The sequence below is a fragment of the Coregonus lavaretus genome (genome assembly GCF_964263955.1).
Source record: "Coregonus lavaretus genome assembly, chromosome: 24".
In the NCBI taxonomy this organism is placed as follows: Eukaryota; Metazoa; Chordata; class Actinopteri; order Salmoniformes; family Salmonidae; genus Coregonus; species Coregonus lavaretus.
In genome coordinates, this window is record NC_140011.1 from 39,996,852 (window position 1) to 40,010,739 (window position 13,888).

Here is a 13,888-nt window from a genome sequence, read left to right on the forward strand (position 1 = left end):
TTCATTATCTCCAGCACCACACCAGTGTCTTCATATACATTGAGTATACAAAATCTTGTATTCTCCATGCCCGTTGAATTTAGGCTGTTTTGAGGGCAAAAGGGGGGGTGCAACTCAATATTAGGAAGGTGAAAACAGCAATAAAGGATGCGGTTAAAAAACTGTGAAGCGTACCTTTATAATTTATTCTCAGGACAGGCGGTGGGTGTAAGATTATCTGAAAGTCTTGAGAGTTTGAAAATAAGTCGAGTTTTTCACCCATTTAAGTCGCAACCACATACTACCCCACATCCGTACTGATAGGATTTATGTTTCCATGACAATATATTTGTCAGAGTGTTGAGTGTGGATGTAGTGCAGGAATCAAGCGCAGGGACAAGGAGGTTCTTCAACGGACTTTAGTATATATATGTATCCCAACACGGGAAATGAGTCGCCAACCCAACCGGGCGGCACGAACAATTACGCACAACACACAGTGCGGAAAAACAAGAAAAGGCGCACGCAGTGCGAACTCTCGAAAATACTAAATAAACGAGAGAGAGAACTACTCGGAGGCAAACTGACAATAACAATCACGCATAACACCTGCCCCAAACAAACCAACTAAATAAGGAGAATAATCAAGACACAAATAAGGGACAGGTGTTATGCACAGACAAAACCAAAAGAACAAAAAACATCGAACGGTGGCAGCTAGTACTCCGGAGACGACGACCGCCGAAGTCCGCCCGAACAAGGAAGAGGAGCAGCCTCGGCCGAAACCGTGACAGTACCCCCCCCTTGACGCGCGGCTCCAGCCGTGCGCCGACCCGGAGCTCGAGGACGACCCGGACGACGCGGAGCAGGGCGCGCAGGATGACCCCGATGGAAATCGGTCAGTAGGGACTGGTCTAGCACGTCCCTCCTTGGCACCCAGCACCGCTCCTCCGGACCGTACCCCTCCCACTCCACGAGATATTGAAGACCCCCCATCCGGCGTCTAGAATCCAGAATGGACCTCACGGTGTACGCCGGAGCCCCCTCGATGTCCAACGGGGGCGGAGGAGTCTCCTCAATCTCAAAGTCCTGGAGTGGACCAGCTACCACCGGCCTGAGGAGAGACACATGGAACGAGGGGTTAATATTTTTGTAGTCAACAGGTAGTTCTAACCTATAACTCACCTCGTTCAATCTCCTCAGGACTTTAAACGGCCCCACAAACCGCCGACCCAGCTTCCGGCAGGGCAGGCGGAGGGGCAGGTTTCTGGTTGAGAGCCAGACTCGATCTCCAGGTGCGTACACTGGCCCCTCACTGCGGTGTAGGTCGGCGCTCGTCTTCTGTCGACGTATGGCACGCTGCAGATGGACGTGTGCAGCGTCCCACGTCTCCTCCGAGCGCCTTACCCACTCATCCACAGCGGGGGCCTCGATCTGGCTCTCATGCCATGGTGCCAGCACCGGCTGGTACCCCAACACACACTGAAACGGGGTTAGTTGGGTGGAGGAGTGGCGAAGAGAGTTCTGTGCCATCTCCGCCCAGGGCACATATCTCGCCCACTCCTCCGGCCGGCCCTGACAGTATGACCTCAGAAACCTACCCACATCCTGGTTGACACGTTCAACCTGCCCATTACTTTCCGGGTGGTAACCCGAGGTAAGGCTTACCGACACCCCCAACCGTTCCATAAATGCCCTCCACACTCTCGAGGTGAACTGGGGGCCTCGGTCAGACACTATATCCTCGGGTACCCCGTAATGCCGGAAGACATGGGTGAACAGAGCCTCCGCGGTCTGCAGGGCAGTGGGTAGACCCGGCATGGGAAGGAGACGACAGGCCTTCGAGAACCTATCCACAACGACCAGGATGGTAGTGTTTCCCTGTGAGGGGGGAAGGTCGGTAACAAAATCCACCGAGAGGTGGGACCAGGGTCGTTGTGGAATAGGCAGGGGTTGTAACTTACCCCTGGGCAAATGTCTGGGCGCCTTACACTGGGCACACACCGAACAGGAGGAAACATAAATCCTCACATCCCTAGCTAACGTTGGCCACCAGTACTTCGTGCTAAGGCAGTGCACTGTCCGGCCGATACCCGGATGACCAGAGGAGGGAGACGTGTGAGCCCAACAAATGAGGCGATCGCGTATCTCGAGCGGAACGTACGTCCGACCCACAGGACACTGAGGAGGACTCGGGTCGGTGCGTAACGCCCGCTCGATCTCACCATCAACCTCCCACACCACCGGAGCAACCAGACAAGACTCCGGTAGTATGGGCGTGGACTCAACTGACCTCTCCTCCGCGTCATACCGCCGGGACAGAGCATCTGCCTTCCCGTTCTGGGACCCAGGGATGTATGTGATCTTAAACACAAACCGGGCCAGGAACATAGTCCAACGAGCCTGGCGAGGATTCAGTCTCCTAGCTGCCCGGATGTACTCCAGGTTACGATGGTCAGTTTGAATGAGGAAAGGGTGTTGAGCCCCCTCGAGCCAATGCCGCCACACCTTTAGGGCCTGTACCACGGCTAACAGCTCCCTGTCCCCTACGTCATAATTCCGCTCCGCCGGACTGAGCTTCTTAGAGTAGAACGCACAGGGACGGAGTTTAGGTGGAGTACCAGAACGCTGGGAAAGAACGGCCCCTATTCCGGCCTCTGACGCGTCCACCTCTACTTGGAACGGTAAAGAGGGATCCGGATGCGCCAACACCGGCGCCGAGGTAAACAGGTCCTTCAGTCTCCCAAATGCCCTGTCCGCCTCAGCTGACCACCGCAAGCGCACCGGACCCCCCTTTAACAGAGACGTTATGGGAGCTGCCACCTGTCCAAAACCCCGGATAAACCTCCGGTAGTAATTCGCAAAACCCAAGAACCGTTGCACCTCCTTCACAGTGGTTGGGGTTTGCCAATTACGCACAGCTGACACCCGGTCTACCTCCATCTTCACCCCTGACGCAGATAACTGGTAACCCAGAAAGGAGACCGACTTCTGAAAAAACAGACATTTCTCTGCCTTGACATATAGGTCATGCTCCAACAGCCTCCGCAATACTCGGCGCACCAGGGCTACATGCTCAGCACGGGTAGGACTATACACCAGAATGTCGTCGATGTACACAACCACTCCCTGTCCCTGCATGTCCCGGAAAATCTCATCAACGAAGGATTGGAAGACTGAGGGAGCATTCATCAACCCATATGGCATGACTAGATACTCGTAGTGCCCGGAAGTCGTGCTAAACGCTGTCTTCCATTCATCGCCCTTACGGATGCGCACCAAGTTATATGCGCTCCTAAGATCCAATTTTGTAAAGAACCGCGCGCCGTGCAGTGACTCCGTCATAGTCGCAATCAGAGGAAGTGGATAGCTGTACTTCACTGTGATCTGATTGAGACCGCGGTAATCAATACACGGCCGCAGACCTCCATCCTTCTTCTTCACAAAAAAGAAACTTGAGGAAACGGGTGAAACGGAGGGCCGTATGTACCCCTGTCTAAGAGACTCAGAGATGTACGTCTCCATCGATTTTTTCTCCTCTTGAGACAAGGGATACACATGGCTCCGCGGGAGAGCTGCGCCTGACTGGAGATCTATCGCACAATCCCCCCGTCTATGAGGCGGCAGCTGCGCAGCCCTAGTCTTACTGAACGCCAGTGCCAAATCCTCATACTCGGGGGGAATCTGCAGTGCTGGCATTAGATTCGGACTCTCCACCGAGGTCGCCCCTATGGAAACACCCAGACACCGCCCCTCACATTGAGCAGACCACCCTTTAAGAGCTTTCTCTCGCCACCCAATAATAGGGTCATGAGTCATCAACCAGGGAAGACCCAGCACCACCGGATACGCAGGAGAGTCAATCAGATAAAGCTGAATTCTCTCCTCATGACCCTCCTGCGCCATCATCTGAAGTGGTGCTGTGACCTCCCTAATCAACCCAGACCCTAACGGACGGCTATCTAGGGCATGGACGGGGAAAGGCTTATCAACAGGAAGGAGGGGAATCCCTAACACTAAACAGAACTGGCGATCTATAAAATTCCCAGCTGCGCCTGAATCTACCAGCGCCTTATGCTGGGAACGAGGTGCAACCTGTGGGAAACAAACAGGCAAGGTTAGGTGCACGACAGAAAGCTCTGGGTAAGCAGGGCGCCTACTCACCTGGGGGGACCCCCCAATGCTAGACCTGCCATCTCCTCCCCTGGAGGACCCGCCCCAGCACCTAGCCGCAGTGTGCCCTCCACGACCACAGTTGGTGCAAGGGCCGGGCCCCCTCGGGCTCCTCCTCCTGCGTTCCCTAGCGCCAGCACCTCCGAGCTCCATAGGGCTAGGCTCAGAGGTGCTGGAGAGTGGAATGGGCAGACCCCCCCCTCCGGGACGCCCACGGGTGGCGAGCAGGGTATCCAGCCGGATGGCCATGTCGACCAGCTGGTCGAACGTCAACGACGTGTCCCTGCACGCCAACTCTCGCTGGACGTCCTCCCGGAGGCTGCAGCGGAAATGGTCGATATGGGCCCGCTCATTCCACCCTGCGTCAGCCGCTAGGGTCCGGAACTCCAAGGCAAAGTCCTGTGCGCTCCTCATCCCCTGTCGGAGGTAGAACAGACGCTCCCCCGCCGCCTTCCCCTCTGGTGGATGGTCGAATACAGCACGGAAGCGGCGGGAGAACTCCGCATAGTTCGTGGTTGCGGCGTCCATTCTCCTCCACTCGGCGTTGGCCCACTCCAACGCCTTGCCGGTGAGACAGGAGATGAGGGCTGAGACGCTCTCGTGTCCCGAGGGCGCCGGGTGGACGGTGGCGAGGTAGAGCTCCACCTGCAGCAGGAACCCTTGACACCCGGCGGTGGAGCCGTCGTACGCCCTCGGGAGCGAGAGCCGAATCCCACTGGGTTCCGGAGATGTACCCTGAGGGCTGACCGCTGGAGCTGGGTCGGTGGTTGGTGGTGTGGGCACCCCGCTGGTCTCCCATCGGTGTAGGGTGGTCATCACCCTATCCAGGGCGTGACACACCTGGTTCATACGGTCCTCCTGACCACGAAGCCGTTCGTCCAGATCGGCGGTCGGCGCGGTCGCTCCTGCTGATTCCATGATGATGCGTGATTCTGTCAGAGTGTTGAGTGTGGATGTAGTGCAGGAATCAAGCGCAGGGACAAGGAGGTTCTTCAACGGACTTTAGTATATATATGTATCCCAACACGGGAAATGAGTCGCCAACCCAACCGGGCGGCACGAACAATTACGCACAACACACAGTGCGGAAAAACAAGAAAAGGCGCACGCAGTGCGAACTCTCGAAAATACTAAATAAACGAGAGAGAGAACTACTCGGAGGCAAACTGACAATAACAATCACGCATAACACCTGCCCCAAACAAACCAACTAAATAAGGAGAATAATCAAGACACAAATAAGGGACAGGTGTTATGCACAGACAAAACCAAAAGAACAAAAAACATCGAACGGTGGCAGCTAGTACTCCGGAGACGACGACCGCCGAAGTCCGCCCGAACAAGGAAGAGGAGCAGCCTCGGCCGAAACCGTGACAATATTTAAGTGACATCACAGCATTGAGCAGTTATAGAGGTTTTCTGAGTGGCTCAGCTCTCCAATCTTATAGAAGACCTCAGCAACGATCTTCAGAGTGAACGAATCTGCTGAGCAAGACGCAGTCAGTGATAAAGCATTTTGATGGGCATGGATATCGTGGATATCGTGGAAATGGTAGAGGTCATGGGCATTGCCCTGGGAGTCATAGGATTAATACTTACCATCGTGATCTGTGCACTCCCCACCTGGATAGAGACAACCTTCATAGCAGCTAACTTTACCACCATAGAGGTGCACTTGCTTGGCCTGTGGATGAGTTGTGTGACCCAAAGCACGGGACAGACACAGTGTAATGTGCACAACTTAAGGGGGAACAGGCCCCCCAGTATGGAGTATGCCGGAGCCATGATCCTCACTGCCATCATCCTGGGAGTTCTGGGGGTCACGGTCTCCATGGTTGGAGCCAAGTGCACCAACTGCATCAAAGAACAAACGTCTCAGGCCAAGTTGATAATTATCTCTGGAATACTTTTCATCCTGGCCGGAATTCTCATCCTCATCCCTGTTTCCATGGTAGCCAGATCAATCAACAGTGACTACTCCAAGTTGATCGGAGGGAAGGCTGAGCTGGGGGCCTCGCTGTACTTCGGCTGGGGGGCGGCCGCCCTGCTCCTGATTGGAGGTTTCATACTGTGCATCACTGTGGGAGTCTTTGGATGGATGATGGGAATCTGTGGATGGGTAGTCTCCCTAGTGCCCTGTTATATTACTATTTTTGGCCCATTTTGGGAAATACCGATGGATATGCTGAAGATCACCTGCATCTCCACCATCCTGGGAGCTCTAGGAGTGATGGGGTCCATCTTTGGGACCAAGTGCTGTAACTGCATCAAGAGTAACAGGACCAGGGTCAAGGCCAGGTTCATCGTTGGAATATTCTTTATCCTGTCTGGTATCCTGCAACTCACCACTGTCTTCTTGTTCTATTACTTGACACAGAATATTCCAGAATACTGGAGGGAGGATTTGTTCTTTTTTGCAGAATACAGGAGGAAGTATATATTAATTTCCACTGAATTCTGTAGATGGTCCGCCTCCATGCTCCTGATAGGAGGGACCATACTCTGCTGCAGCACCTTGAAGAGGAAGAACCCAGACTCAACAACGACTACATCAGCCTCCCACTAATGTCTCTGTCCAAAAGCTGTACTTTCTTGTTATAAAAACCATAGGGATCCAATAATTGCAATTCTATACGTAATTATATGATGAAAAAATGCCTCTATCCTATCTGTTCAATGTTAGAATATCAGAAGTGACTAGATAGGTGTGAAAGCAACATAGTTATTGTTCCACCTTCTCTTTAACATGTCAAAGGGGAGTTTATGACATATTGTGTTCAAATATTCAGTTAATTTAGACTGTGAGGAGAAGTTCCTGAGGAGACTACAATGAAGGGACATATTCTCACTGTTACCTCGCTGTACTTCGGCTGGGGGCGGCCGACCTGCTCCTGGTGCATTAATAGAGACATTCCCAACTTAACAACTCACTTAAATTCCATAACTGGTATCTTGTATGATCTTATGTTACCATAGCCCAGTGTTTCTCAATATAAGTGCACATAATTAGTCTTCAAAAAGTCTTAGTGGAGCTTGTGCAATTTCGCCATATTGCTTACTTTTGCCAGGGCAACAACAAAACAGTTGGGGTAGAAACAGGCTCACTAGTTCCTCACAAACAGTAACGACCACACACTTCACCACATCTGTACAGGTTCTGTTTCCATGGCAGCAGATGACATCAAGCGCCCTTGGGCTTCTGACTGGCCGGGCTCTCTAATATCACAGAAGAACTCTGCAACAAACATCTGTGAGAAAAGAACGTTGAACAATCTGCTGTTTTAGAACTTTGCTTGCAAAAACTGAAGCGGTAGAACTGTAGAGTCCAGGATCTTCTCTGGAAATATAACATCTCCACTGTTCTGGAATCTCTTTGTTGAGTCACATCCTTGTTCTTCCAGGAAGTGCATGTTGATGGGCATGGAGATCGTGGGCATCACTATGGGAGTAATGGGATGGATTGTCTCCATAGTGGCCTGTGCTTTGTTTTTATATCAGGATTGATGGACTTTCCACAGTACAGAGAGGTCAGACTAACTCAGATCATCACCTACTTCTCCATTATTCTAGGGTTGCTAGGGATGATACTCTCCATCTCAGCTACAGTGCACCAACTGTACCCAGAGAAATATGAATATGTCTAAAGTTGAAGTGATTATCTTTGGCGGAATATTCTTAATCCTGGCTGGTCTCATCCACCTGATCTTGATCTTCTTGGTTGCCCTTGACTTGACACTAAACTCGGACCATGAGAACTTCCTGCGGAGTAATAACCTGATGTTCTCAGCTGAATTTAATAGGTGGGCCGCTTCACTGCTTCTGATAGGAGGGACCATATTATGCTGCTGCTTCATGAGAAAAGCCTGAGTTGACAACTGACTCTGATTCCCTAAATCGTGTCTTACACGACCTTAATTTATCTGAGCCATTCTACCACTCTAAGCAATAGGTTGTAAGCAATACATACAGTATAGTTGGAAGCAATATGATGATTGATAATGGCTACACTTTAAATGTTAGTCTTCAATGCAGACTTTGATCAGTTGAATCAGGTGTGTTATTGCCTGGCTGGAACAAAAGCCTGCACCCACACGGGAACTTTCAGGGACTGAAATTGTTCTTTGAATCAGTAACCCTTACTAAAAATGGCCACATAAAAAATATTGCCATGTGTTGAATCAGTGATGCACAGAATAGACTCACAGTTACCACTTCCTTTTAAAACCACTTGAGAAGGAGATGTAAGCCTGCTGTCTAAGGGCTGGGGTTGAAGTGGAATGTTTCTATAGGTGGTGGAAATACCACCAAATTAAACTGCTTTTCTGTTATTATTTACAATAAAATGCAACTCTTTTTAAATTGCAACTCTTGTGCTGTCTCCTGACTTCATTTGGTGGAACCTCGTGCTTCTTCCTACCCCGAGGTTGATTCTGAACAGGGCCAAGGTCTTATCATTGTCTAGGTAGTATGTACGTGGTCTGAGTTCTTAACCAGATGTTAGTGGGTCAAATATAAGATTCCATCATCGCCAATGTAAGCTATGGTGGACTTAGCGATTTGGGAGCCCATTTCAAAATGCCTTCGAGGAGACCCCCTACCCGCCAAAACGGACATTCCCCTGTAAATGAACCGCTATAATTATTCATGTGCGTTACGTTTTTATTTTATTTCAGGCCATTATGAAATATAAATGCCCTATAAAGCTGTGGTTAACACATTTGGGAAAAACAACTGTCAGAATCAGTCGGTAAGGGACCCATGACAGCTGCGTGCAAGTTACTTGTTGTTTTCATATACATCACTTCCTCTCTGTTTCTGTCCTATCAACCCTAGGTCAAGTTTACACCTGACATCTCTTATCGAACGCAGACACCAGCCTGACCTATTTACCATAAACGCTCAACTTCACGTCTGCTTCATTAATTTCTCACTATGGTTTCCTGTAAAAGGGCAAAAGAAATTGGTCTATCTGTTCATACCAACTGATTTAGATTTAAACCTAACTGTTTTTTCCCCATTTGGTCACAGCTGCAGACGTAACTATGACTTCTTCCTAATATTTGATGGTAATTCTGAAGTTGAGTTGATATCACCAGGCTCCCCATTTCTACCTAGTTCCTTATTGGTGTCTGTGTCTGAGTAGTGAGGAACTACAAGGACATAGTTTTGATCTGGTTCTGTTCGTAAAGTCATTTTCAGTAGAAATGAAAAAGTCAGGGATGAACGGCATACAGTGTTGTATTTTTGTTTACAGCTCCTTTATTGCAGTAGGGTCACCCAGGGATCTTATGAAATATATTGTGTTGGTGTGTGTTGGGTCATATATTCCTCAGTAGGATCCAAGGGGTTTAAGGAAATGTATTTGGATATACACTGACTCTCTGTGTGTTGGTCTGCCCTTTACAGACCTCCCCATAGAGAGTAAACAACTGTTATATTTCTACTGACCTTCTGTGTATGTAGACAGACAGACAGGCACGCAGACAGACAGAGAAAGGCAGTGTATAGCCAACATACATGTCCCTGAACTCAGCCATTCCTTTATGAAGAATATGAACTCTTCTACATGATGCTGCTTTGATTTGAGTCATTACTTTGTGTTCCTGTGAACACCTGTCCTTGAGTGCGCCACAAATAGAACCCTATTCCCTACATAGTAAACTACTTTTGACTAGAGCCCTATGTTTGGGTCCTCCACCTTGTCATTTATCCCTGAGGGAAGGGTCCTTTATCCCAGAGGGAATAGTGTTTTATTCCTGAGGGAAGGGTCCTTTATCCCTGAGGGAAGGGTCCTTTACCCCAGAGGGAAGTGTGTTTATCCCTGAGGGAAGGGTCCTTTATCTCTGAGGGAAGGGTCCTTTATCCCAGTCCTTCATCCTTATTCATACAACAAAGAGGATATGAAACCCAGGCTGTGTCTGTCTTGTTAGACCATTATACAGTGCATTCGGAAAGTATTCAAACCCCTTGACTTTTTAAGCATTTATTTACGTTACAGCCTTATTTTAAAATGTATTAAATAGTTTTTTCCCCTCATCAATCTACACACAATACCTCATAATGACAAATCAAAACAGGTTTTTAGAAATGTATATTAAAAAAAGGAAATATAACATATACATAATTATTCAGACCCTTTACTCAGTGCTTTGTTGAAGCACCTTTGGCAGCGATTACAGCATCGAGTCTTCTTGGGTATGACTCTACAAGTTTTGTCAGGTTGGATGGGGAGCGTTGCTGCACAACTATTCTCAGGTCTCTCCAGAGATGTTCGACCGGGTTCAAGTCCAAGCTCTGGCTGTGCCACTCAGGAACATTCAGAGACTTGTCCTGAAGCCACTCCTGCGTTGTCTTGGCTGTGTGCTTAGGGTCGTTGTCCTTTTGGAAGGTGCACATTCGCCCCAGTCTGGGTTCCTGAGCACTCTGGAGCAGGTTTTAATCAAGGATCTCTCTGTACTTTGCTTCATTCATCTTTCCCTCAATCCCGACTAGTCTCCCAGTCCATGCCGCTGAAAAACATTCCAACAGCATGATGTTGCCACCACCATGCTTAAATCAGGCCAAAGAGTTCAATCTGGGATTCATCAGACCAGAGAATCTTGTTTCTCATTGTCTGAGATTAATTAGGTGCCGTTTGGAAAACTCCAAGCGGGCTATCATGTGCCTTTTACTGAGGAGTGGCTTCCGTCTGGCCACTCTACCTTAATGGCCTGATTGGTGGAGTGGTGCAGAGATGGTTGCCCTTCTGGAAGGTTCTCCCATCTCCACAGACGAACTCTGGAGCTCTGTCAAAGTGACCATGGAGTTCTTGGTCACCTCCCTGACCAAGGGCCTTCTCCACTATTGCTCAGTTTGGCCGGGCAGCCAGCTCTAGGAAGAGTCTTGGTGGATCCAAACTTCTTCCATTTAAGAATGATGGAGACCACTGTGTTCTTGGGGACCTTCAATGTTGCAGACATTTTTTGATACCCTTCCCCAGATCTGTGCCTCGCCACAATCCTGTCTAGGAGTTAAGGAGAATTCCTTCGACCTCATGGCTTGTGTTTTGCTCTCACATGCGCTGTCAGCTGTGGGACCTTATATAGACAGGTGTGTGCCTTTCCAAATCATGTTGAATCAATTGAAATTACCACAGGTGGACTCCAATCAAGTTGTAGAAACATCTCAAGGATGATCAATGGAAACAAGATGTACCCGAGCTCAATTTGGAGACTTGTAGCAAAGGGTCTGAATACTTATGTAAATAAGGTATGTTTTTTTTGTTTGTATTTTACACATTTGCAAAAATCTCAAAAAAACTGTTTTTGCTTTGTCATTATGGGGTATTGTGTGTAGATTGATGAGGGAAAAAAACAATTTAATCAATTTTAGAACAAGTTTGTAACGTTAAAAAATTTGGAAAAAGAAAAGGGGTCTGAATACTTTCTGAATGCACTGTAAATGGCCAAGTGGGTAACAGCAAGGCCAAGGTCTTTAGTGATGTCTCAGCACTGACTGACTGACCGACTGACCATTAGCTGTCTGTCAACGACACTGGGATTTACACAGAACAACATGAACTGATTTAGTGCCACTGCACCAGTTGTATAACGCTCATAGACACTTAGCCTACCTACCTGACTCTTTCTGACCTGTGTTCATTACTCACCTACCTGTCTCTATCTTACTTCTGTTCAATACTCACCTACCTGTCTCTATCTTACCTGTGTTCAATACTCACCTACCTGTCTCTATCTTACCTGTTGTCAATACTCACCTACCTGTCTCTTTCTTACCTGTGTTCAATACACCTACCTGTCTCGTTCTTACCTGTGTTCAACACTCACCTACCTGTCTCTATCTTACCTGTGTTCAATACTCACCTACCTGTCTCTATCTGACCTGTGTTCAATACTCACCTACCTGTCTCTATCTTACCTGTTGTCAATACTCACCTACCTGTCTCTTTCTGACCTGTGTTCAATACTCACCTACCTGTCTCTATCTTACCTGTGTTCAATACTCACCTACCTGTCTCTATCTTACTTCTGTTCAATACTCACCTACCTGTCTCTTTCTTACCTGTGATCAATACACACCTACCTGTCTCGTTCTTACCTGTGTTCAATACTCACCTACCTGTCTCTATCTAACCTGTGTTCAATACTCACCTACCTGTCTCTATCTTACCTGTGTTCAATACTCACCTACCTGTCTCTATCTTACCTGTTTTCAATACTCACCTACCTGTCTCTATCTTACCTGTGTTCAACACTCACCTACCTGTCTCTTTCTTACCTGTGTTCAATACTCACCTACCTGTCTCTTTCTTACCTGTGTTCAATAATCACCTACCTGTCTCTTTCTTACCTGTGTTCAATAGTCACCTACCTGCTCTTTCTTACCTGTGTGCAACAATAATGGTGTTCATAAACTCCTGTGAGATTTATAGAGACATTAACACAGAGGAGAAAAAGCCCATCCAACGCTAAGTGATGTCAATGTTCTAGAACCACCCAGAGCTGTAGTATGCATACCAAGTAGATATCTGGTAGTTCAGAGGGTCACTCTTCTAGAACCACCCAGAGCTGTAGTATGCATACCAAGTAGATATCTGGTAGTTCAGAGGGTAACTCTTCTAGAACCACCCAGAGCTGTAGTATGCATACCAAGTAGATATCTGGTAGTTCAGAGGGTCACTCTTCTAGAACCACCCAGAGCTGTAGTATGCATACCAAGTAGATATCTGGTAGTTCAGAGGGTCACTCTTCTAGAACCACCCAGAGCTGTAGTATGCATACCAAGTAGATATCTGGTAGTTCAGAGGGTAACTCTTCTAGAACCACCCAGAGCTGTAGTATGCATACCAAGTAGATATCTGGTAGTTCAGAGGGTCACTCTTCTAGAACCACCCAGAGCTGTAGTATGCATACCAAGTAGATATCTGGTAGTTCAGAGGGTCACTCTTCTAGAACCACCCAGAGCTGTAGTATGCATACCAAGTAGATATCTGGTAGTTCAGAGGGTCACTCTTCTAGAACCACCCAGAGCTGTAGTATGCATACCAAGTAGATATCTGGTAGTTCAGAGGGTAACTCTTCTAGAACCACCCAGAGCTGTAGTATGCATACCAAGTAGATATCTGGTAGTTCTGAGGGTCCTCTTCTAGAACCACCCAGAGCTGTAGTATGCATACCAAGTAGATATCTGGTAGTTCAGAGGGTCACTCTTCTAGAACCACCCAGAGCTGTAGTATGCATACCAAGTAGATATCTGGTAGTTCAGAGGGTCACTCTTCTAGAACCACCCAGAGCTGTAGTATGCATACCAAGTAGATATCTGGTAGTTCAGAGGGTCACTCTTCTAGAACCACCCAGAGCTGTAGTATGCATACCAAGTAGATATCTGGTAGTTCAGAGGGTCACTCTTCTAAATTTACTTTTATTTCAGAGACTGAAAGAAAGAGTGGGTTATTTTTCCCTTGGGGGAATAGTTGAAGACGCATGCAGTTTACAATGCAGGTAGACACACACACACAAACACAGGCACACACACACACACACACACACACACACACACATTTGTTTTACTCTCCTTGTTGGGATTAAACAATAGGATCCCCCCTTCTGCTTAAGTTACCTCCCGTTCACAGATCTGATAGGAATGGATAGGTGAAAGCAATATATGGCAGAATCGAGGTGGGGTTGTCCATCAATAACACTCTAGGCACATCATGTAGATCTGAGATGCATAAAGT